Genomic DNA, 27,125 nt, shown 5'->3' with positions numbered 1-27,125 from the left:
AAAGAAAAAAATTCTCACTACCACATCTTTTCCTGGGAAATAGAAAATGTATTCTTCCTGAAAGAGTCATATTAGGTCAACATTTATTGAGAATTTTGAGGATCAGAGGAAGCTGAATACCCAACACTTTGGAAAAACACAAACATTTAACATTTATACACATTCTGTCCATTTTTTAGAATCATTTGAAGGATTCATGGTTTCTTTGAAGCCCAACATGGCCTCAAAACAAAAACTTCCCATTAAATATTAGTTGAATGAGATACTTAACTACTTAAATTACCTCTGGAGGATATACCTGTGAAACTCATTTGAGGACAAAATCTGGAGATGTTCTGTTTCTGGCTGCAGTCCTGGCACGTGTCGAAAACTAGGGGCTTCAGAGGCTATTCAGGTCTGGTGTCATAGCATTGCATATGTACGTTAGCTTTTCTGGATCGCAACATTTCGTATTTATAAAATGGAAATCATAACACGACATATACCATAAGTAGGATCTCAATACTCTTTACAATCAGGACTGAAGTAAGGATTAATGGGGATAATCCTTATGAAGGATTAGCAGAGAACCAACAGCACAATCAACGTTTGTTTCTCTCTCTCTTTTTTTTTTTTTTTTTGTATGCCCACAACTCTTTTCCCTCTTGAGGACTTCATTCAGCCTTATTTATTGTGAGGAACCATAAATAAATAATAGGTATGTGCTTGCCTGTTCTTCCCACTAAAGGGAAGACTCTTGAGGACAGAGGTCACAGCCATTTCTCTGTTCATCTCTGAATATCTGACATGAGCTCAACTGCATTGAAATGAAGTGAGACTCTTGTGCAGTGGATTTCTTTTTAAATAACGATTCTACTTCCACTGACTTAGAAATAGCTGGTGACTTGTATTGTAACAGCTTAGGTTTGTACCCTGACCTAAATATTATCATGTCTAGAAATTGCAATGTACTCAGGGAAACATGAGATTCTCTTCAGCTTTTATATCAACTTTGGTTATCCCAGATCACTTATTTAGAAAAAATAAATCTCTTCTTCACAATTCATAAAATATTCCTTCAGAATATCACATATAAGTAAACATAGATATATAGGCAAACATACATATGTAAGTTTTTTTCAAAAGTTATACATGATTATATTTTATTTTTAAAGCAAAAAGTTAAAATTACATTGAAAACTTCATGGAAGGCTGGCGCCGAGGCTCAGTAGGCTAATCCTCCACCTTGCAGCGCCGGCACACCGAGTTCTAGTCCCGGTCGGGGCGCCGGATTCTGTCCCAGTTGCCCCTCTTCCAGGCCAGCTCTCTGCTGTGGCCAGGGAGTGCAGTGGAGGATGGCCCAAGTACTTGGGCCCTGCACCCCATGGGAGACCAGGATAAGTACCTGGATCCTGCCATCGGATCAGCGCGGTGCGCCGGCCGCGGTGGCCATTGGAGGGTGAACCAACGGCAAAGGAAGACCTTTCTCTCTGTCTCTCTCTCTCTCACTGTCCACTCTGCCTGTCAACAAAACAAAACAAAACTTCATGGAAAAGAGCCAAAGTTTCTTCTTCATACATTCTCAATTATAGCCATCCAACATGAAAAAAAAAATTTCCACCATTTGTTTTCAAGAACTTTTTCTGACCATTTACAAACATATGTTTATATATATAAGTATATAATATTTTGAAACATAACTCATACCCTATTCTACATAGTTTTGATAACTTGATTCCCTCTCTCCCCACTTACTATGTTACAGAGGTCTTTCCAAGTCAAAGCACAAATAGCTCTTCTGCATTCTTTTTTTTTTTTTTTTTTTTTTCGACAGGAAGAGTGGACAGTGAAAGAGAGAGACAGAGAGAAAGGTCTTCCTTTTGCTGTTGGTTCACCCCCAATGGCTGCTGCAGCCGGCGCACCGCGCTGATCCAAAGCCAGAAGCCAGGTGCTTCTACTGGTCTCCCATGCAGGTACAGGGCCCAAGCACTTGGGCCATCCTCCACTGCACTCCCGGGCCACAGCAGAAAGCTGGACTGGAAGAGGAGCAACTGGGACAGAATCCTCCGCCCTGTCCAGGACTAGAACCCGGGGTGCTGGCACCGCAGGCGGAGGATTATCCTATTGAGCCGCGGCACTGGCCCTCTTCCGCATTCTTTTACTGAATATATGGGCTGTTTAGTATAGACAAAGAATTATTTATTTTACTTTTTCCCCACTGATGGACACTTAGACAGTAAATAACTTACCACTATTACAAATGAGGCTGCAATGTGCATTCTTGTGCATACTTCATACAACTGAATGAACTGTTTTCTAGGATAAAAAGCTAAAGGTACCCTCTCATTTTGAATACATTTAAATTTTGATTAATGTAAATCACTGTCACTTTCCTGTACTGTCCAAATGATTGCTTGTATTTTTCGTTCAGAAAGGCACACAGGATGCCTACAACTTCCCAAAAATGTAACTATCAGCTTTCAGAGTCAAATTGCATCTCACTTAGTATATCTCCTGCCTAAGAATAATTCACTTTCAACTCACTCTGATGAATGTCATTAACTCAGAGCTTCTGCACCTACACTCCTCTGTGCTCTGCTAGTCAACACCTCACCTTCAAGGCACAGGGTTTGAAAGTCTGAGTAAAGGTATGCTAGAATGTAGAAGTCCTTTGGATCCCTGTGAAACAAAGGTTTATGAAAATTCCCAATCAGGCCTTGGGAAGGACACGCAGAAGGAAATAGAAAAGGATTGAACTAAATATTGGAAGCAGTGTGGAGAAGTTGAGGCTAAAGCTGGGTTTTTTTCTTCTTTTAATTTCCTTCTTTATCTGATTTAGAATAGTAAACGTTTGACTTAGGTTATTCTTAGCAAAATCTCTAGTGAAGTTGCTGCGGCAGAAGATGCAAAAATTGCTAAATCAGGTTGTGAGACTTGCAAAGGTACACCCCCCAGTAGAAGCTGACCCACACTTGGTCCTCAACTTTGCTCTTCCCAGGGTCAGCACAGATTTAGTCAGCAGGAGGTCAAGGCTGAGAGTAAAAAATGTAACACAGATTTAACTGAATGACAGGCGGGCTTTCTAAAAACATAATGTTGTTTCTACTAAGTAACAATTGGTTCAGAGTTTATGAGTTGCCTGTGAGCTCTGCCACCACACAAGGGCAGGCTCCAAGTCCAATCCACTTTGTGGCTAGTACACCAAGAACCCACTACTAGAGACAATTTTAAGAATCTACAACCTTACAATACTTCCATAAACACTCAGTACCTGGCCCAAGAAATGAAACATTTTAGAAGTCTCTTGTAAGAATTTTGCATCCTCCCAATAAAACATCATGGAGAAAGAATTCAATAGTCCAAACACTTAACTTTTTGAAAAGATTTACAATAGCTTAAGCATGGTCCAAATGAAATTGGATAAAACAGCACAAAAACCACTTATCACAAGATACTACCGATTTCAACAGAAAAGATTCACATCACTTGTTAAAATTATCTGTAATTATTCTGACTTGATGGAGTGTTTTGTAAGCTTGGTTAGGGGAAGTTGGAAATCTGAGGATGGAAAGAGTAACAGTGTGGTTTTGTCTGATTGAGATGCCAGAAACAGAAGCTCTGAAACATACATATTCATATGCACATAGGCATACCCCTATACGTGTGGGCTTGCATACATGCACACACAGACTCAGAACACAGCTTAATTGTAACAGCTGATTTCAGACCTTAGATACAGTCAAATACACTCAAGTGAAAGCAAAGAGCAAAAAAAGTACCCCCACAGAGAAGTATCTGAATAAAAAGAGTTGCAGAAAGGATAAGGTAGGCAAGCAAGCAAGGGAGGGAGAGAGAGTGAGCGAGCGAGTGAGAGAGCACGAGAGGTGCTGTCAGGGGACTCATCATTGCCCAGGAGATTGTATGTTTTCAAAACAGCAGACAGAGCTCAAACGTAATGTTTAGAAGAGTACAATTTATCCGATTTCCCATGACTGCCTCTGTGGATCCTCCTTAGAGAATTCCCCAGCACTGTATGATAAACCTGCTGCCCTGCTCAGTTATGCTCCATTCACCAAATGCAGGCTGTGGAACAGAATTTCAGGGGCTATCACGGGGTAGTGTGCTTTGGCGTCATGGTGTGGCTGCTGTCCTGAATGTGGCACATTCAATGGGGCTTTGGGAGGGAAAGGGCAGTCCCCACATTGTGGTGCTCCCTACCACACTGTGCCCAAAATGTACTGTTCATGGCACCAGCAGGTTAAAAAATAACACCTCAGTGCAAATGCACTTCTGGAAGATTAAATACTCTGAAAGACACAAAGAATTCTCCTTTTAAGTGAACAGTCCCAAGTTTCCAATTCTGCAAACACTTTACCATAAGTGAAATAATTATTGCTCAATCTAAGTCTTTCTACGTGCCTTATGCATAGCATGATGTATAACAGGTTAAACTTGGCCGGTGCTGCAGCTCACTTGGCTAATCCTCCACCTGAGCCACCGGCACTCCGGGTTCTAGTCCCGGTTGGGGCGCTGAGTTCTAGTCCTGGTTGCTCCTCTTCCAGTCCAGCTCTCTGCTGTGACCCGGGAAGGCAGTGGAGGATGGCCCAAGTGCTTGGGTCCTGCACCCATATGAGAGACCAGGAGGAAGCACCTGGCTCCTTGGCTTTGGATCGGCACAACATGCCAGCTGTAGTGACCATTTGGGGGGTGAACCAATGGAAGGAAGACCTTTCTCTCTCTCTCTCTATTTCTCTCTCTTTCTCTCACTGTCTAACTCTGCCTGTCAAAAAAAAAAAATAGGTTAAACTCAAAAATTGCAGCTCCATACTGTATTAGTCCGGGATACTTCAATTTAGGAAAAAGAGCAATTCTCTGCTATACGCTTCAAAAGATAGAGGAGGGTAGAGAAAGAAACAGAGAATAAAACCGAGAAACAAGCACAATCTGCACAACATAAGAATCTTTCTTATCAGTCCAACTATCAATCATTAGTTTTCTGATCACTGTTCCTATATGCTGGTTGTACAAGAATGAAAGCATGAAGAAAACATAAGACAGATCCCTTGCAGTAGAGGGCTGAATTGTTTCCAGGGAAAAAAGATTCATGTGCATTAAGGTATTAGAGAATAGTATATTGCTCTTCTGTTTATTTATTTATTTCTAACCTCATTCTCCCAAACTTTGTGATTACTTTAAAAAATGCATGCAAAAAAATGACAAAATAAGTACCCAAGGAACTAAAGCCAAAGGGAAGATATAAGTGAGAAAATAATAAAGCAAAGGTTAAGATTATTTTAAGAAATATGCAATATGTTGTCAGGGTAGAGGTGAGCTATAAATACAGCTTAAAATTTTGAGAGCCTTAAGCACAGACAGTGAATCACACAGGACATTATTTACAGAGTTGACTTGTATAAGCAAGACAGGGCATCTGTTGCCAAACTTGGCAGTCCCATGATATCACCTGGAAAGGTTTTCCAAAATTCAGAAACAAGAAGGATTCCTGGCATAGGCAGAGAGGAAGGGAATGAGGGGAATCTTCATTTTACAAAAAAACTTCCCTGTCATGATTATGCAGTTACTGGCAACTCTCAGACTGGGAATCAGACCTGCAGTGATTAAAAAATGGGGGTGGGTTGGAAGGGATCCCCAAAACTCAAACTTCAGGACTAATGGAGGACGTGGAACTGAATTTGGGTCTCTACTTTTAGATGGAGTTTAGGCAGGTGACAGCAGAGGATATTCAATGGGAGGAAAGGGCATGAGCCAATCACAGAAGCAGGAAAGAGCTTACTGCCTGGGAGGAGACAGCACTGCCCTTCCTGGAGCAGAAGTGAAGGCATTTAGGACGCTATTTAATTGACTGCATAATCCCTTCAATTTTAATCAACTCACAAAGGAATTAGAGAGACTATATACATACACAATTTGTAAGTAATCAAAACAGAAATAGAGATAAGTGAAAGTATATGCATTTTCACGGAAAATGGAACTAAAAGTTTATTTTTGCTGTAAAAATTGAAATCTGGGTATATTTTTTTTCATAATACACATTGCCACCCATTTTTAATGGATTATCTTATTAGTTGCTTACTGCAGTATAACACATCAGTTTAGTGAAAAAATAATACACAGTCCCCATGAATCAAGAATTTGAGTACAGCTCAGCTGGGACTTCTGCTCTGCTCTCAGCAACTGAAATCAGGTGTCAGTGGACCCAAGGTCTCACTGGGACACTGTGTCCCCTTCTGAGCACCTGCGATTACTTGCAGAATTCACTTCCTTGTGGCAGGAGAACTCATGGCGGCTTCAGTGCCAGCAAGAGGATTTCTGACATCCAGGCATTCTTTTAAGGGTTTTTTCCAATTAGGGCAGGTTCAATCTCCTTTTATTACTCCTTAAGTCAACTGATCAGTGACCTTAATTACAACTGAAAATGTCCCTCCACCCTTGCCACATAACGCAACCTAATCACAAGAGTTATAGATGTCATATTGTCACGTCTTGTCCACATTCAAATGAAGAGAAATATACAGCAGGTGTACATACAAAAGAACCTGGATATTGGAGTTCATCATGATGTTCTCCTTACCACAAAGAACAAAGATGAAAGAGTAAGAAGTTGTAAATCTGAAGGATACATAAGCCAACAGAACACTAACAATCAAACATGCAAATTTGGCTCTGAGCTTCCTGGAAGTTTCAGTGAAAAGAAGTAAAGATCAGAGGTTTCTTAGAATAGTCAGATCTTCAAATCTATGGATTCTACTCCCATGGATACAACCAACTATGGGCTAAAAATATTTGAAAAATAACACTGCATCTGTACTGAACAAGTGCAGCTTTTTTCCTTGTCATTATTCCCTAAACAACACTACAGTATACCTATTTATACAGTATTTAAATTCTATTAGAGATTATAATTAACTAATCCAGACATGGTTTAATATACATGGGTGTATATATGTTGGTTATATAAAAATATTACATCATTTTACATAAAAGACTTAGATACTCATGAATTTTGATATCTTAGGGATGAGGTGGTTCTTGGAACTAATCCCCCATGAACACTGAAGGAAGACTAATAAGTTCTTAGCACTGACTTTTATAAGATATTTTTCATGTCTTTACATAGGAACCATGAATAATATGTCATCAAATAATGTGAGAGACTTAGGATAGAGTCATATGGAATTTGATCCAAAGTAACTCTTTTCCAAATATGGGATATGTTGGCCCCATGGATATGACAGGTAATTAGTTCAATGGCGTGCTTGACTGATATCAGGTAGCATGGGCTAGGAGATTGGGATACCTATTACAGGAATTCACTGGAAAGAAGCAGCATGAGCTGTTTCAGAGGAGGTAAAAATAAAGAAGTACAAAGGTTAATTTAAATCAGGAATCAGAGCAACCAAATCGTGGAGGAGATAGGAGCAAAACTAGAAGCACTGCAGACCTGCCAAGGGGTCTTGTAGAAACACTGCCTTGCTTTTATGGTCCTAGTGAATGTGGCTTGTCAGTTCCCTGTGGACCTACTTCTCCCCAGAGCATCTCACAGGAAACACTCGATCTCTTTCAGAGCTGACCACTGTCTCTGCTTTGCTTTACAGTTCTCATGGTTAGTTCTAAGCATGCAGGAGAAGGAACTGTGTCAACCTATGTTCAATTCGTACTTTACATGAACATGTTATTGCACGCAAACTGTTCTTTCTTCCACCTACCAACATATTATTTCTTTTTATGACCCCACTCAATTCCACCACTTCCTGCTCAGGACCATAGAGCTGTCTCCCTTCTCTGAATGGCCTCTGCCCCTATTCACAGTGACAGCATTGTCTGTACAATTACTCCTGTTTACTTAAGTCTTTATCCCAACAATCTGACCATCTGGTCCACCAAATCGACCTTTCTACCTCTTTCATCTTCTAGTCTCCATGGAGCTTTCTATGTTAGATACACAAGAACTGTATACAGAAAAACCTTGGAACACTCTAGTTCACTTCCTTCTCGCTGAAGACCACTCTGTCCCCATCTGGTGACCTTCAGGGACAAGAACCTACATCATAAGGTCCCATGTTCTCTCTGTGAATTTCTGAATGAAGTTCTGCCTAACATTAGGCCATTCCTACATCTTTCACTTCCAACATTTTGTAGCAGCAGTGTTCTCTTGAGTAAATTAAAATACTACCTTTATTTGCACAATCAACTTGGAAGGCTGTTTTGCAGTGTCTCCTAGATACTTTGCAATGTTGCAGTTATACATGCATGCATGCATACATACATACATAGACAATATTCAACAGGCATTTGTATATTCATTGACTAAAACATGACAGACAAATGTTATTATAAGAATATACTATGGTGGCTGGCGCCGCGGCTCACTAGGCTAATCCTCCACCTAGTGGCGCCAGCACACCGGGTTCTAGTCCCGGTCGGGGCGCCGGATTCTGTCCCAGTTGCCCCTCTTCCAGGCCAGCTCTCTGCTGTGGCCAGGGAGTGCAGTGGAGGATGGCCCAAGTGCTTGGGTCCTGCACCCCATGGGAGACCAGGATAAGTACCTGGATCCTGCCATCGGATCAGCGCGGTGCGCTGGCCATGGCGGCCATTGGAGGGTGAACCAATGGCAAAGGAGGACCTTTCTCTCTGTCTCTGTCTCTCACTGTCCACTCTGCCTGTCAAAAAATTTTAAAAAAAAAAAGAATATATTATGGTACAGTAACACAATGGAATATTATACAACAATGAGCTTGCAAATCTCTAATTAAATCTGTAGATGAGTCACACAACTTAATTTGAATGAAGGAAGTTAGATACAAAATTATGCATTTGATGTGATTCTGCTTGCATGAAGTACATAAACGGTACAATTAATCTTTGTTACTAGAAGTCATCATTGTGATTACCTTAGAAGTAGGAATGAAAGGGAACTCTAGGAGGGATTATGGGTTACTGCTGATATTTACTGGTTTCAGAGATGGTGATATGAGTCTATTCAGTTTGAAGAAATTGATCAAGTTGTACAATTAGGTACACTTACCAATATTTATTATACTACAAAAAATTTTTAATATATTTCCTCCCCTAAATACCCTAATAAATCTACTATTTAGCCAATGTCATTTAACAGAGGTTCTAGAATGGCTTTCTCACATGATATGAGCTCAAGATTCTAGTCACCAACACTAAAACCTTTTAGCTTGGCCGGCGCCGTGGCTCAGTAGGCTAATCCTCCGACTTGCGGCGCTGGCACACGGGGTTCTAGTCCCGGTTGGGGCGCCGGATTCTGTCCCGGTTGCCCCTCTTCCAGGCCAGCTCTCTGCTGTGGCCCAGGAAGGCAGTGGAGGATGGCCCAAGTGCTTGGGCCCTGCACCTGCATGGGAGACCAGGAGAAGCACCTGGCTCCTGGCTTCGGATCAGCGTGGTGCGCCGGCCACGGCGGCCATTGGAGGGTGAACCAATGTCAAAGGAAGACCTTTCTCTCTGTCTCTCCCTCTCACTGTCCACTCTGCCTGTCAAAAATAAATAAATAAATAAAAATAAATAAATAAATAAAAAACCTTTTAGCTTGCCAAAACTCTGATCATTCATTTAGAAAATAATCCTATTGATCGGTTTATAATGCTTTTAAAATGTCCTATGTGGGATTAACTCCTTTCCCCTAAAATATTATGAGCCTCATAAAGATATTTTCTATTCTGATTCGCCAGTAGCACATGCATTATGTATAAATTGTCCACTAGGAAAATGTTCATCTTCCCTCCTCTTTCTCAGCAGGTACAGATGAAACAGGAGATTGGGCGGGGTGGGGGGGGATGGCATTGTGGTGCAGTGGACTAAGCTATTGCTTCAGCACTGGTATCACACATAAAAGTAACTGATCAAGTCCTGGCTACTCTGCTTTTGATTCAGTATCCTGTTAACATGCCTGGGAAGGCACTGGAAACTGGCTAATGTACTTGGGTCCCTGCCACTCATGTGGTAGACCAAAATGAAGTTCTTAGTTCCTGACTTCAGCCTAGTCCTTCATCAGGCCTGGCTGTTGCAGCTATTGGTATAGTAAACCAGTAGGTGGAAGATTTCTTTCTCTCTCCCTACTCACTCCCTCCCACCCACCTCCCTGTGTCTTCCACTCTCTCTGTCACTCTGCATTTCATATAAACAAATATTTTTAAAAACAAGAGAGATGCAATAAAATTCACATAGGGCCCATCTTTTTCAAATGTTTAGTAATAATGCAAACAGTGAAGTAGAATTATAGTTTGCTTAGTTTACTCTCTAGTTTACAAAGGACTGTACTTTGCCTTGATGTAGGAGCCCTTTTCAGATGTTTTGATGGTGGTGGTGGGGTGGTAGAGATTACTATAAGACCCCTCCAAAAGAATAGATTCAGTATTTCTAACTTCTGTTCCTCTTGTCTTCATCACCATATAAACTGATCAAATGTCTGAAGCCCTTCCTTACAATTAACTCGAAAAATGAGAAAGAAGCCTTCTTTATCAATGCAAAGTTAGTGGTACATCATTCCTGAAGGGCTCAATGGGAGATGAGGTAAACAAATGAGTGACAGAACACAAACCACATCCCTAATGGAGAAGAAAGAATCCTGGGTTCTAAATAATGGAATGAAAGTAATGTTTTTGATGTTGTTAAGTCTTCTGCTTATAGTTTCTCTTTCCAGAACAAATATTACCAGGAAATCTGCAGATATTCCTATTAGGATGCTGGTTTTTTTCTCTGTCCCCACACTTACTTGGACACTCGGCGACTGGCATCCTTGGTTGCTATGCAAGCTTTGCTAAATTTTCTTCCCCACTTGGTACAGTTCTTGCCAGAGGACATTCATGGGTATCAAGCACTTCCACAGACAACCAGCAGAGAGAGAATCAGGCTTCTAGGCCACACTCTTGTTCCTGCCACCCTGCTCTCTTTCTAGCTAACACTTTAATTTTTATATGCCCAGACTTCTCCCATGCCAGGTTTTCCATGTAAACATACATAATGACATAAAGACATAGGAAGGAGAGAGAGAGAATATGAAATCATGAATCTACAAAGATTCTTACTAAGTCCACTGAGGAACTTTCTCTAGAAAATTGGAGACACATGTCAGTTCTTTATAAAGCTCATACAAAACAGAAAAGGAAAATCTAAGAAAACTACTCATGCAGAAACTATTTAATCAAAGGGAAAAGACAATTATAACATCTGTTAATCTTCTGTAGGGGTTATAATTAGATTCTCTGGAGAAACACCCTTCCAGGGTGATCCTTTCACATCTGCTGTGAGGACACAGCATTGTGCAGTGACGAATTGCTTTGGCACTTTGGGAAAACAGAAGACTTCTGGGCATCACAGACCCTGCCAGGAATCCCAGGATGGCCATGCACATGGCCCAGCCCTGAGCCACTTCCCTGTTGATTAAGAATAAAAGGACCACAGCACCGGGAATGGCCTTTGGGACCATCTGATCTGACCCCTTCACACTGCAGATGGGGCCACGTAATCCCATATCCTATAGCTGGCTTGGGGCAGGATTTTAAAAGCAGGGTACCCCAATACTCTGTCCAGATGAAACTCCTCTCAAGCTGCCTGATCCTTTTTGGTCTTTTCTTCCTCCAACCTGTAAATTGGATATGCCCTATATTTAACAGGATTGGCATTGTAACAAGGACCAAGGCCTTTGAAAAACACAGAGAAGTGGAAGACTGAAATGGTTTCCTTTTCCTCTGACATCTGACCCATTAAGAAACACTAGTCATCATCTTCATCCCTTCTCCTCTACACTGGAAAGGGGAAGGAGAAAGAGGGGAGATAAATGTAGATAAAGAGGGAGGGAGATGAAAAGCAAAGGGGGTGAGAAAACAGGAAGAGATGAGATGCAAATCGGGTAAGGGGGAACAACAAGGAGAAATCTGAGAAAAACAGTGGTGAAAAAGAGATGGGGAAGAGGAAGAGGTAGCCAGGGAAGATGGCCCAGGGATGCAGAAAAGGGGGATCAAATTACAACCCCATCAAAAGGGACTGGATACCCCTACACCCTTCCAACTCCATAACCTGGTTCCACTGCACTTTAAACAAGCAGTTCTATACAGACTGAAGACCATAGGATTTGGCAGTTTTGCCAAACAAAAAGCAGAGATGATAAAGCCAGGGGCATCACATAAACAGATGCAATGTGTTGAGCAATGAAAAATATGCCCATATGGTGAGAACATAACAAATGCATTCACAGTCCAGGAGGGTATGGGGGTGGGCAGTTTCCTTGGCAGTTGTTCGGGACTGCAAATGCTCATTTGTGTCAAAGTACTGAGAAAACTGAGCTCTTGACATTAGACATTAGGGTTAAACAACAAATTCTCAAGACTGGACACACAGCACTGTCATCAACTCTCTTATTTCCCTACAGTGATTACTTACAAGCACCTAAAATAGCCTCTATGGTAAAAATGGTCACCATCCATTATGGATCTCTTTTTGTGAAGGTACTCCAAGTACTTACCTCATTTAAGCCTTACAATGATCCTATAAGAAGCTAATACAATTTAAATATCCTATCCTCTTCAAAGTGTCACTGTATAATCTGAAACAGATAAACCTCCAAGCATGCTGGTTTTCTAATCTATAAAATGGGATGAATAATCTCAGAGTGCTATTGAGAATTAGATGAGACAATGCATGCAGAAAGCACACTAGGGCCAGGTACAGTGCCAATACTTTGAGATGAGATCCCTGTTAGTATCCCTACATGTTACAGATGAGAAATCAAAGCTTCATGAGTTTACATAACTCACCCAAGGCTACAGAAAATAAATCAGATACAGGAACCCAGGAACATTCATGATAAATGTCACACAGGTAACAGCTGCAATTTCACTATCTGCATCAACTGACTCCAAAGACCCTGGTTTTTCTAGTGTACCACGTAGACTTTAGACAAAAGAGTATTTCACCATTTACGGGTCTCCAGAAATTCAGCCCAACCTGGGAAACATAATAGGGCTTAAAACTCAGCTGAGGATGACTTCCAATTCTCACTCCTCCAGTCTTCATCAAGAAAAGAAGTCCTTGTCTGTTCTTTAGTTCATCTATACTCATACCTACCCAGAACCCACATTTGATTAATTCCATGAATGTTGAGCATTGTACTACTGTAAATAAAGAGGCACTCTCTCAATGAAAGTTAGGGAAAGAACAGTATGTTTTTGTACCCTAGGTCAACAGGCAATTGCTGTTGCAAGATTTGAATGTCATCAGTTGAGTTATAAAAGTGAATGTTTTCATAAGTATAAAAATGGAGAAAAGAAAGCACTAATTTAATTAATTAAATTAATTAAATGAAAAGCTTGCTTGTACTTGTCTACTCACCAAATATTTGTTGGGTGCTTACCATGTGCCAGCCATTATTCAAGGCGCTAAGGCTACAATACCAACAAAGAGGGTGGGCATTTGACACAGTAGTTAAGACACCACTTGGGATGTCTGAATCCCAAATCAGAATCCTTGAGTTCAAATTCTGGCTTTGCTCCCAATTCCAGCTTCCTGCTAATGCGCACCCTGGGAGGCAGCAAGTTGAGGGTTCAATTACTTGGGTCACTGCCACTTACATATAGAAGACCCAGATTGAGCCTGACCCAGCCCTGACTATTGTACCCATGTGGGAAATAAACCAGTAGATGAAAGATTTCTCTGTTTCTCTGTCTCTGTCTCTCTTGCTTTCTCCCCACTTTTTCTCTCCCTCCCTCCCTTCCTCCCTTCCTCTCTCACTTTTTTTTTAAATAAATGCACATAAGTACCTAAATTGTTTTTAAACACAATATGAAACAAAACAGATATAGGCTCTGTCTTCATGGAACATATAGCCTTGCTGGGGAGATGTTTCTGACAAAAGAGTTGAGCAAATTAATTATACTATTGTTAAGTGCTATGAAAAGAAAGTATATGGTGCTACCAAAATACATTAGGATACTTCAAAAAGTTCCTAAAAATGGAATTAAAAGTTAACTTAATTTTGAAAATCATATATAGTTTTCCCCTCACGCATTTTTCATGAACATTTTTGAAAACTCCTAATATAACAAGTAAGGAAAGCTTTCCTAAAGAAATTGTGACCCCTCCCCCACAAGGAGAATGTATCAGGGAGAAGAGGGAACAGAGAAACTGGTGAATAAGAGGAGCTGAAACAGGCAGGGGAATCACAAGAGAACAGCTTTCAAGAGACAAACTCCCTACAAATGCCCCTTCCCTGGAAAGTGAGTATGAAGTGTGCTATAAGTTCTCAGGGTCTGTATTCTCTTTGCCTGGTCCAAACTAAGGGCACATAGTGAGAAGATTCTGGACAAGCTTCAGGGAATAGAAACCCCATTTTGGTTGAGAGTGGAACCCACTCAAATGTAGGAGGCAAGTTCAAATGGTGCTATGATATGACAATCATGATTTCTCTCCTCCACATTCAACAGCCAACGCTCTGTTCCCCCAAAGACTCTGAGACCGCGCTCCAACTCCAAAAGGAATGCCCTGTTTAGATTTTATGAGTGAGCATTCAAAGCCCTGGTTTTGTTGTTGGGTTACTAATGATCTATGTGAATTCCTCAATTTCCTCCAAAGAAGAAATAGAAAATGAAAAAGTAAAATGTCTAACTTCTCCACGGAGAAAAAAATGCAATGCATGTTAAAAATGGTTTGGACGGTTTTGCTGCTCTTAATCAGGAATCCTAAAAATAACGGCATCTTTGACAGAGTGGCTTTGACTGTTGGCAATGAATCTGTGTATGAAGTTTTACTCAGTTTAACAAGGCCCCCTACTGGCAATCTCAAAAACACTGACCGACTTCAAGGGTAAAGTTTTTGGCATTATCTTAAGGGAACTCTTTTGACAACTCCCAGTAACAAAGTTCTGTGTCTCCCATCTTGATTACATAAATCTGGGCTGAACATTCAGCGAGAAGAAAATGAGAAATGGAAGGAATAACTGCCAGCCTGAGTGGGCCATGCATCTGCTATTCAGAAAGAAACAGGGCATGAAGGATCACTTGCTTTCCTTTGATAACAATACTCCAGATGTCAAAGGTACTCAAAAAGAAGAGGTATTTCTTACATTAAGATGCATTGAATATTCATAGGACAATAAAAATAAATTATGAATGTTATTTACCTACTACCAAAACCAGATCATTTCTGTTGAGCCAAATATGAGTAACTGACTATAATTAAAATAAAAGAAACATTGAATGCAGGTATTTCAGATCACTTCTGATAAGGCAGAGTAATAATTAACTTCTCATCCTTGACAACTGGCAAAAGAAAACAGTGCATGGTGACTTAAGGATTTAATTACTCACGTAAAGAAGAGAAATATTTGTCAAAGGCTGTAGGAGTAAAGGAGAAAATTTAGTTATGGAGTCTTAGAAAACTAAGTAAATTTAAAAATTTATTTTAATTTATTTCTTTTATTTCAGAGACAGCATACACTCCAATCCACTGGTTTCACTCTCCAAATACCTGTAGTGGTCAGAACCAGGCCAGGTCAAAGCTGAGAGCCCAAAACTTAATTCAGGTCTCCCATGTGAGTGGCAGGACCCTAGTTACTTTACCCAGCACCACTACCTCCCAGGGTCTGCATTAGCAGGTAGCTGTTGTTATGAGCTATGGCCAGGCATCAAACCATCAAACCCAGGCTCTCCAATATAAAAAGTAGTGTGCTAACCTCTAGGTTACATGCCTGCCCTTTAAAAAATATATTTATCTGAGAGATAGAGACAGACACAGTCACACACACACACACACACATACATATATACAGAGAGAGAGAGAGAGTGAGAGAGAGAGAAACTCTGCTCCGCTGGTTAACTCCCCAAATGTCCACAATGACCAAGATTAGGCCAAGGCCAAAATCAGCAACCAGGAACACAGTCCAGATCTCCCACATGAGTGGCAGGAACCCAATTACTTGAACCACCATCACAGCCTGCCACAGTCTGCATTAGCGGGATGCTGGAATCAGGAGCCACAGCCAGAAAGTGAACCCAGTGCTTGGTTGCGGGACACAAGCATCTTAATCATTAGGCTAAATGCCTGATCCTAAATTTATTTTAAGTGAAGCAATCAATAATTTAAGAGAAAATATTTCTAATAGAAAAAAGATGTGATTATAATAAATAATTTGACTCAACATCAATATAATTGACCCTCTGTACCCACGGGATTCTCAACTACGAATTCAAACAGTCACATGTAGAAAATATTCCGAATTTTCTTATCATTACTCCTTAAATAATACAGTATAACAACAATTTACATAATTTCACAACATTGTATTAAGTATTATAAGTAATCTAGAGATGTAACATACTCCGGAGGAAGTACATGAGTTTTATGCAAAGACTTTATTATTTTATATTAGAGACTTGAGCATTAAGGATTTTGGTATCTGTGAGAGGTTCCGGAACCACTTCTCAGTGGATACCAAGGGGTGATGACATTTACAATCATAGCACTAAATAACCAATCAGAATTGTGATATACTTATATTGAGACACAAAGAAGGTTTGGGAGGTCTAAGAAAGGTACAAGTAATCTACAATAATAGGAAATAATTTGCTATTGTACATATAAAAACATTATTTAGAAATGCTACATAAAAAGAAGCTGAAAACATAAAAATGGGGTCTGAGGAAAAGGTGGAGAGGTATAGTTCAGGGGACTGCAACGTAGACAGACATGCAAGTTCATATATATGAACATGTTAGCACTATCATCTAGTATTAATGTTCATCTATATGGATAAATGCTTTGGTGCCCTTTGATTGTCAAAATTATGAGTATGTATAATTTTGATTTTAAAGTTTTTAACATCAGTTACCACTGACACTAGACACCTTTTTGGGACATTGCTTTTGGGCTGGCCTGGAACAATTCTGTGTTCCAGATTCAAGTTGACAAATGAAGCAAGTACCCTTTGTGCGGTGGTTTGTCAGACAAGCATCTCAACAGTAACACTTGTTCCCATATTTCAGAACTAAGAGCGCTTCTTTCAACACCATAATATTTATCTCCCATGTTATCCAAGCTTGTACTCCAAAATGGGTTTGGGACTTTCCTCTTGAACTTGGTCCATTGGGTTCCTATAGTGCATCCAAATTCTACTCAAAGGAATCACTAATCCAGTAAGGTTTATTTCTAAGAGGAGAGATCTGGTTTCTTGCCCTGAAATACCAAGATTAATTTATGTAACTACTGGGAAGTACCTTGTTTAACTGAGGCTTCCAAACGGACATGATACACTTCATTACACAAGTATGTATTGGAGCATTGCAAATGTTGTGGGTAATGTTCTATGTATTCAGGAGATTTATTATTTCATCTATAAAGGAAGCACAATTGGGAGTCCAAAATTCCAAAGGCATAAACTTTGTAGAATTAGAGAACTGGAGAAAAATAAAGTTTAAAGGTAGTTCATGCTTAACTGGTTCAATGACTCGCCACAGTGTTCAGTCTAAACCCTCCTGGCACTTCAAATCTGCTTTCACAAAACACTGCCATGTCTTTTGGTAAACTTTTCTAGCGACTAATCAAATGGCCAACTAGTATTTCTATTTTTTTCTTTTTACCTAATCTTTCAATTATACTCTTGACCAAGCTGAACTCAGCCAACCAACACCCACACCAAGAATGCAGATAATCTTGATGTTTAGCCATAAATATGGGCTCATCTGTAAGGAGATTTGAATTTGAGATTAAAAAACAAAACAAAAACACCAAAGGACTGAGCATGGGCTTTGCACACTGTAGAAGACTAGAGAACATGTGAATCACCAGTTCAGCTAACTGGGTGGCACTTAGAGGTGCTAATCTGATTTACTACTTATCTAGTAAAATCAGTCCAGGTCCACAAGACCAAAGCTCCATCCAAGGCAGGACTCATTAAAAAATTAGCCTTCCATATCTGACAGAAGCACAGTGGAAGGTAAAGAGTAATGCTGCAGGTTCAAATCCTGCCTCTGCCTCTTACTGTCCTAGTGATTTATGCATGATATTTAACCTTTCTGAACCTCAGTATCCTTGCATGGACAATGAATATGATGATCAGAGTAATAATGCAGTAGTGATTACAGGGAGAAAATACTGTAAATTTTCTTTTATAGTGCTCATCAGCCACACACTCATGCATTTTTTTCATCATTTAATTGGAACTCACTCACTGTGTCAGCTGTTGAGCTATGATAAATTTGGTAGGCATCTCAATGACCCTACCTCAGATTCACTAGAACCTAGTAGCAAAGGCACACTGCTTAAGTATTCCAGTAGTGTGATCAATTCTTTATCTGAAACAAATAACAGTGAGGTAGGGGGTGATGCTGCAAGATGAAGTAGAGGGACGTGGAAGTAACTCAGAATGAAAGACCACAAACTTCTCTGATAAGTGTGAAGGGAAGACCCCACTGAGAGAGGAGCTGGAGTACAGCTGAAGGCTTCAGAGTAAAGGAAAGATCACAGCTGTCATCACAGGAAAGGAAGAGGGATAGGGCAGGAAGTCCAGCAGGAATAAAAGAATGTGGTGAACAGTATTTTTCACCTCAATAAAAATCTTCCTGAAGACAATACCAGGTACAGTGGGTGTCAAGTTCTGGGGATCAGCCTGCAGGTCTGCACTCATCACACAGTTCCATGGGGCAAAGGGATGTCCACCTACATTGAGTGGAGCATGAAAAGCTGTGCATAGGAAGGGAAGTTCATACAAGAGCCTGGAGGGGGCTGGCACTGTGGCATAGTGGATAAAGCCACTGCATGCGGTGCCAGCATCCCATATGGGCACTGGTTCTAGTCCTGGCTGCTCCACTTCCCATCCAGCTCTCTGCTATGGCCTGGGAAAGCAGTAGAAGATGGCCCAAGTCCCTGGGCCCCTGCACCTGTGTGGGAGATGCGGAAGAATCTCCTGGCTCCTGGCTTCAGATCAGTACAGCTCTGGCTGTTGCAGCTAGATGGGACTGAACCAGCAGATGGAAGACCTCTCTCTCTCTCTCTCTTTCTCTCTCTCTCTCTCTGCCTCTGCCTTTCTGTAAGTCTGCCTTTCAAACAAATAAATAAATCTTTAAGGAAAAAAAAGAGCCTGGAGGATAAGGTGGGTGTCTGCAGAGGTGCAACAGATAGATAAGGTGAACATATGTAGAAGAGCTGTAGGAGGATAAAATGGGTGCATTCAGAGGTGCTGAGGGTGTGTAAAGGTGGAGAGATACTAAAGAGCATACAGGGGTGAGTGCCTGTCCTTTGGTACAGAAGTTAAAATGCTGCTTAGGACATGTACATCCCATATTAGAGTACCTGGGTGGAGTCCCAGCTTTGCTCCTGATTCAGCTTCATGCTAATGCATACCCTGGGAGGCAGCAGTTGATGGCTCAAGTAGTTGAGTTCTTGCCACCCACTTTGGAGATCTGGCTTCTGGATCTGGCCTGACCCAGCCCCAGCCATTACAGGCATTTGGGCAATGAACCAAGGGATGGAAGTTTGTATGTCTGTCTCTCTTACTCTTGAACAAATTAAAAATTTAATTAATTAAAAGGACATGCTAGTCCAGCATATGCAGATAACAGAAAGCAGTTCCTTATAGCTAAGCCAGTGATTCCTACCACATTCTGATTCATTAAGTCTGGGATGGGAATAGGTAAACACTATAAACAATAGCTGGCGGTCATTAGTATTCAACATACGCCTAGCATCGTGCTACATATTTTAGTTGTATTTACATACTTAATTTTTCCTATCCAGCTATGAAGTGAGCCCTCTTCTCATCTTGCATTTTTAAAGGTGAGAAATTGAAATAGATAATGGATGTGAATTCACCAGTATCATAACTCCAGCAAGTGGTGGAATCAGGGGCTCAAGTTGGGCATCTGGTTCCAGAACCCAGGTCTCCTATCACTAAGCCATGCTGCTCCTCAGTAGAGGAGTCTCATGAGCTAGAGCCTATGGAATAGACATGAGGTCAGGTGGCAAAGTAAAGAGAAATAAGTGAGGGTAGACCGGTAGGGATCACGTTAAGAACAAACTTGTTTTCATGCTCAGAAGTCTAAAATTGAGGGACTTCAACAGCAGTGAAGAATTTAAAGCCACTCAACACAATCTGTGATCATTTTGCCAACCAAATGCAGAGGCCTGGATGTTTGATGCAGGAAGATGGAAATATAATTCAACAACTATCCTGTGCTAGGGGCTATGGATGAAAAAAGTGCTAAGACATGTCCTTGGGCAGGCATTTGCCATAGTCATTTGAGGAATGAACCAGCAGATGGAGTATCTCTCTCTCTCTCTCTCTCTCTCTCTCTCTATATATATATATATATATATATGGTGTTCTCACTTTCTCACTCTCACTAACTCTACATTTCAAAGAAATAATTTTTTAAAAAAATAAGATACCATAGGGGTCCTAACAGGTAAATCATCACTTGTTCTGGGGAGTCCACAAGGCAGGAGTGTCAGGGCAAGGAAGACCTCAGGGAGAAGGGGAATGCCCGAGTCAGTGGGGCAAATATGGATTTTAAATCTGAGGTCCAGCCTGCAGCAAACTAATGCAGAGGGAGAGAACTCAACAAAAAAGGGAAGAGGGGATTCCATGGGTAAGAAGAGCCCTAAAGAGGAGGAAGAAAAGCAGGTTGCAGTTAATGAAGAGAAATTTGAGAGTAGAATGTAAAGCAGAAACACAGAGTAGCAGAGTTGCAGATCGCCTGAGGCATCCCAACCTGTATGGGGCAGTCTCTGTGCGTGCTGTTTCAACTGTCACAACAGCCTCCCTTGCCTGTAGGCCATCAACTGTAAAATAATCAGAGTTCTCTTTGGTTGGCTAGCAAAAACAATGAGTAATAGAGTAAAAGAGCCTAAGATAGAATAGGAACATTCTCTCTTTGCCAGACCACCTTCACCTGCACACCTGCATACCTGCACACCACCCATATGAACCATGAGTCTTACGTCTTTTTTCATCTTTGAGAACCTAGAAAGTAGAATGCATGCTGGAATGAGAGACTCAGTTTCCAGCTGTGGCTCTGCCATCCTGTTGCTGGGTGCCTGAGGCCAAATCACTTCTCTTGTGCCTCAGTTTCTCCTTCTATAAAAGGATAAACTTTGACTAATGGTTAGACAACTGTTTTTGCACCAAATCCCTTGTCTTAAGTAGGAATTTAAAGATTGCTGAGTTCTAATACATAAAACATATTCAAGCCTGTGTGAGGTGATGGAAAAAAAAATGGGAGCTGACAAGAGGCAGGAGGTTGCCTACCTTAAGACTCTGTGGAAAACAGTGGAACTTTTCAGGACCTTTCAGCATTGGCCTCTAAGGAAAAGGCACTGAGGGCTGTCACTGCACTCATGGGCTGGGTGCAGAGCAGCTAGATTCAGAAGCAAGCCAGGCTCCCGCAGTGAGTCATGGGGTTCGCGTGCTTGAGCTAACAGGCTAACAGTCACTTCTTGCCAATCCATACAGTGACTGTCAGGTCTAGAGGGCAGGAATCAGCGGTGATTTGCTACTGGCTGCAAAGGGCTGAACTACAGACACAGAGGAGCTCCAAGAACCACAGAAAGACAATTTCCCACGGCTCTTAAGCAGAACTTCAGGTGGCAACTGAGATCAGCTCACAGAGGGCCAGTGCAGGCGGTGTAAGAGGAAGCCCCCATCCAGACTGATGGAATGCAGAGCCCACTCTTCCTACTTCAACTCCAGAGATTATTCAGATATTTAGAGAGTTGTAAAGAACCCCGAGGAAAGTGAAAGAGAGGATGTGCATCTTGTGCGCTGACCTAGCTGAGTGTCAAAGTTTGACTTTTCCAGTAGTACATTAACTCAGGTTCTTAACTGGGAAGACAAGTCAGAACATCGAACATTTTTCCATAAATTCAGCACAAAAAATTCTTAATAGAAGGTTTCTATAAATACAGTTTCCTATATATACAAATTCTATATATACAAACTAAAGAATGAGTTGGGGTGCGAGAGGGAGGTGTGTATGCAGAGGCTGTAGGCAAGAGGGGACAAGACACTACAAACAAGCACATATAGAAAAGCCATCAGCCCCAAAAAGGACCAGAGAGAAAAACCAGGGCTCCCCCTTCAACACATCAGTGAATGTAAAAATAGACTAGTTTAGTTTTACCAAACTTCTAGGCCAACCTAATAGTTTTTGTTTGGTTAACTGATATTTATTTAAGAAAACAAACAACAATCCCGATTAGCAATTCAGTGCTGGCTCTCCTAGATTTCACCTAACCCCAAATCAACTTCAGTGCACTATAATTAATTACTTGGAACAAATGCATACTTGTTGTGGCAGCCTGGAGTGGCCACAGAAGTACGTAAACAGCATCAACTCACTTGAAAAGGAAAGCAAGATGTATAAATAAGGAAAAACTGCTACAAAAGTTTTGTTTAAAAAAAAGAAATAAAGCAGCAGTCTTACTTGTAGTGAGCTCCTCAGTCAACACATATCCCAGTCCTGGAGACAGAGCCGGGAACTGCAACAACTCGCTCCAGCTACAGATCTCCTCCGCAGGCTCCTGTTTTCTCTTTGAAGCGTTCAAAGTCCGCGCCGAGCAGACAGACTCGGTTTCCCTGCACAGCCGCAGCCACAGCCTGGTCCCGCGGCGGATCCCGGCGAGTTTGCGGAGCCTCGCTCCCGGGGCTGCGGCTCCGTGGTTGCTCCGAGCTTGTAAATACAAGCTCCGTGGACAAAGTCCCAAATGACATCACTGGCAGCTGCTTATTGTTGAGTCTTTATTAACTGACTGTCAAGAAGCAAGGAGGGGGTGGGGAGCAAGAGTATCTTTTCTGCAGCACAACCGGCGTCTTGCAGGGGATTTCAGTTATACACGCGGAAAGAATCCCATTGATTCACATTTTCCAGAGCGTGGCTTCTTTCAGGTCCGACAAAGGCAGAGGCTCGCCCCCACCGATGTGCGCTGGGCCAACCGAAGACGTGGAGGGAAAGTTGGAAGGGCCCGCGCCGGCCACGCAAAGTTGTTTACTCACCTGTGTCCAGCCTTGGGAGTTAGACTATTCGTAAACAAACGAATCCTGGTTGTGTCTCACATTGCCTAGCCACTTTCCCCGGGATGTTCTCAGGTGTATCTGGCTGACGTGTTCTCTAGATGGATTGCTATGGGACGCGATCTGAAGTTTTGGTAGAAGGAAGGGCTCACTAAAATCCTGGGCAAACTTTTGTGATTGTGTTTGCAGATAGGTGCTTTTTTCTGCCCCTGACAGCAGTGCTGGAAGCTTTCCCTGGTTCTCAGCAATTTAATGACCTACCTGCACCGCCTCTACCACTCCAAAAATCAAAAATGAAATATTTATGAACTTCTGCCAAGTATCTCAAATAATCTCAAAGAGCAGTATAAACCCTACTCACTTCCAACTATTGAAATAAAAGTGGGTACACACCCCCCATTTTCTACTCTCCCATGGGATCTTTCTCTTGTCAGCTGGCTCTAATGTTTCTACAGTTATGTCCCCACCCACCCCGGCCCCCACCTAGAGAAATCTCACACATCCAACACCCACTGAGTCTCTGCCTGGAAGCCTGAACACTCCAGCCTGTTTTCCTTCCTTCCTCTGCCTGCTATAATGATGCTTACTATTTATATTTACTTGCTGCTTTTTATATACTGACTTGTATTTTTAGTTTGTTTTTTAGCCATCTGTGTTCTGTCTCTCCAACTCAGTTTGAAAGGTCTTTGAGGGCAGCCTTTGTGTATATGCTGTTTATTTGTTTACAGCCATAGTGAGTTCTAAACAAAAAATGGGAGGGAGCATGGGGTGCAGGCAGGAAAGTAAGCAGATCCCATGGTGTGGGGCATACATTTAGATTAAGCACTCTCCCTGCCGTTGGAACACAATCCCTCATGTCTCACAGTTTACCCTGGGTGCTGCTCACTGCATAGCTGAAAAATCATTTCCTCAAAGAGTAGCAATTGATTATTGATTTGATAGGGTCTCAAGATCCCCAGATAGGCCCCTTTCAGGTAGGAACCAGAGACAGTTGTACCTTGTATGTCACTAACAGATCTTCAGTACACACAATGTTAATGGGAAGTAAATACAGAGCACCTAAAGATTTTCTGAGACTACATCAAAATATTTGTAGAAAATTGAATTAAAAGATAAGTTTATTTTGGTGCAAAATTTCAAAATCCAGGTATAGTTTTTCCATAATATGTATTTTCCATAAACTTTTTGAAGACCCTCAAATAAACCCTTAGACTCAGCAATTTCACTCTTCCAAAGTGATCTCACAAGTATGCATCCAAAAGAATACAGGATATAAACACAAGGCTTTTCTTCTCAGCATTATTGTACTCCAATACAGTGGAGACAATTTGAAAAAAAGATAAATTATGCATATTACCATACAATTAGAGCATAGAAAACTTAGAACTAGTAGAAAAAATGGGATAGGTGTGCAGACACAGCAGAAGTCGGTTGCTTAAGTAAATAAAGTAAATTTTGGTATACATGCAGAGTGTAGTATATGAGAATTCTACAAATTACTAATAGTGGTTAACCCTGGGAACTTAGATAGGAGGAATTTTTACTTTTTGCATACATTTGTGTGGTTTGATATTCTTTTCAATGATCATGATGGTAAATTTTTCAAATTCAGTCACAAGCAGAAACTTAGCTATTCTTTTACCAAATGTGTGACATATAATAGATGCTCACTGAAGACTTGTTGGTGGAATGAGTATTTGTGGAGTTCCTCTTAGGAGGCAGCAGCATGTGGAAATGGAACAAAGCAGAAGGAAAACCAGGCACCAGATTTTCACTCCTGATCCAAAGACAGAACCATTTCCTTGACGTCTGAAAACTGGTTTAAAAACCTTCAACTCCGTCCACCTTAAGAAATGATTAGAGTAAACTGTTCAGAACACAAAGTGCTGACCTTTCCTTATGCAATGGCTATTTGACAAACAGAATTTTAAGGTGAGACAAGTATGAGCTGCCTTGGTTCAGTTCACTGGTTGCTAACAAGCACAGGAGAGAGAAGTCAGTAAACTTGTAGGGGCACAGGTTTGACCAGCTCCTGGTCATGGTTAGTCCAACATTAAGGAAATCTCCCTGGGAGAGTCTAGGTGAGTCTAACCAACCCACAGTGAGTCTCCAGAGCTTTATTAAGGAGCAACCTGAGGCTCTTTCAGTGGCCTGGAGAGATGGTGCAAGACCCAGGTCTATTTAACCCTCCACTGCCTCCAAGGCCTCTGTAGTGGAAATTCAAGGCATATGCCATACATTAGACTTCGTGTTTTTCTTTAGGGAGAAAAAAATTGTCCAAGAAAAAGAATGACTGAAAATTTCCACCAAGGTAAGATAGATTTTGCAAAGTACTATTTCCATTCGTCTAGAGAAAGCATGCTTGTCTTGTTTTGGAGTGAGAAGGTATCTAATGTCTATAATAGTTTCAAGAAAAGGAAAGCACAGCCCATATTTCCTGCATATTTGTATTTTTTTATGACCCAGATAGTATAGGAATCTGAGGCCAAATTCTGTCTAAATGCACATTTGGAGCCTCTTGTGTGTGATGTGGAGCATATTTTCCCAAGTGAACGTTAAACACACACATTTAACTACCCTTCACCTTAGTAAAAAGACAAACAGGGGAAAAGTTAGTCCTCTACCATGTGATCAACCACATGATCATAAATGGAACAGCCAAAATTACCTCCACCTGCTGAGATGCCCAGTCCACCCTCTCCTTCATGCCTTCCAGTCCTTTCTCAGGCAACAATAACAATGGCACTTCTTGAGCATTTCTCCTTGTCACCTGGCTATAAGTGCTTCATCTAATTTACCCTTCAAATATCTCAGTAAGTCTGATACCATTGTCATCACGCCCCATTCACAGTGGAAGGAACTGAAGCTCACAGAGATACATGACTTAAGTAATCTGAAAATGATCACAGATGGTTCTACCACTTCAACTCAGGTCTGCCTGACCTTCCAGAGTTCTGGGGGAGCCTGAAAGTCCTCTGAGACTTATAAATACTGAAAAGAAACTTGGTAAACTCACACAAAGAATGTCAAATTGGAATTATCAGTCTCTCCATTGGAGTTCTGTTTCCTATATACAGAAATATGGCAGTGGATTTTGACCAGAGTTTCAGACTTCAACTTTCAACCTATGTGACTTCTGTTCCTTTACATATCCAGTCCCTCTGCTTAGCTCTTCCAGGAGAACTGATGTCATGGGTCTCAAAGATGGTGCAAAGACCATGGCTATCAGACTCATGGTACTTCATCCCAGAGCATTGTGGTGGAGTAAATTCTTTATGACTTTGGGGACTGGTAACACATGCCCTTGGGGATAAGCAAGATTGAATTGCAGGAGGAAGAAAGTTTCAGCGAGCAGGTAGGTACATGTGTTGACCACCTGCTTCTCTTTAAGAGCTTTCACTAAGAAGTATCCCTCTGTTGGAATAACTATTTCTTCTGGAGTCAATGGTTCTACCAGGGATTAAGAGACCCTGTGGCAAGCCCAACTATGATCAGAAATAGGAAGCATAGGAGACTGTACAAAGGGTAACACAGGAACATCTCATGATTCACCAAGCAAATCAGTGTGGCTTTGAGAGAGTTAACTCAAGGAATCTTGAGGATCTGCTTATTTAGAAAGTGAACCACACCATTCTCATGCAGATGGCCCTCAGACCATATTTTAAGAAGCACTGTTTTTAGCAAAAGAATATAGGGCTCTTCTATCTATAATCAGAAATTGGTAGCGATCACCTATTTTTTTTCCAGGTTCCTTAGGAAAGAGCATTGTGATCAATTAAAAAATTCCAGGTAACCATTACAAAGACCATGACTGACACAAAGTTGGGTACAAAGTACAATTTGAAAAAGATAAAACAGGTGCCACAAACACATATTGGTATAAAGACATTTAAGGCTTTAATCACTGCAGATGTCACAGCAGTCCTCCTACATAAATCAAGACTAAATCATAAAGTAAGTGAAAGGGGCACCAACGGAGTTCAGATTATCCCATAATGATGGCTTTGATGCTATTTCACGATATATCAAATTTCAAGCTTACACATGCTATTGCCTTCATTATGGAGCAAGGGCTGTTGATACACGTGTAGTCTTGTCTGCTGGG

General features: G+C 41.2%; 1 protein-coding gene across 11 annotated transcripts in view; it reads right to left on the bottom strand.

Moving 5' to 3' along the window:
• NCKAP5 (NCK associated protein 5) overlaps positions 1-27,125 on the bottom strand; it is a 1,120,879-nt gene that overhangs the window by 924,803 nt on the left and 168,951 nt on the right. For 5 of the 11 annotated variants that reach the window (XM_070071010.1, XM_070071009.1, XM_008258498.4 and 2 more), the window contains exon 1: positions 22,434-23,405. The exons of 4 other annotated variants lie outside the window; for them this stretch is intronic. The gene's annotated coding sequence lies outside the window, so the exon portion shown is untranslated. Of the gene's footprint in view, positions 1-22,433; positions 23,411-27,125 lie in introns of those variants that run through there. 2 more of the 11 variants (XM_051849629.2, XM_070071011.1) reach the window with 2 other exon arrangements.

The sequence above is a fragment of the Oryctolagus cuniculus genome, chromosome 3 (genome assembly GCF_964237555.1).
Source record: "Oryctolagus cuniculus chromosome 3, mOryCun1.1, whole genome shotgun sequence".
NCBI lineage: Eukaryota > Metazoa > Chordata > Mammalia > Lagomorpha > Leporidae > Oryctolagus > Oryctolagus cuniculus.
This window is presented reverse-complemented; position numbering and strand designations above follow the sequence as displayed.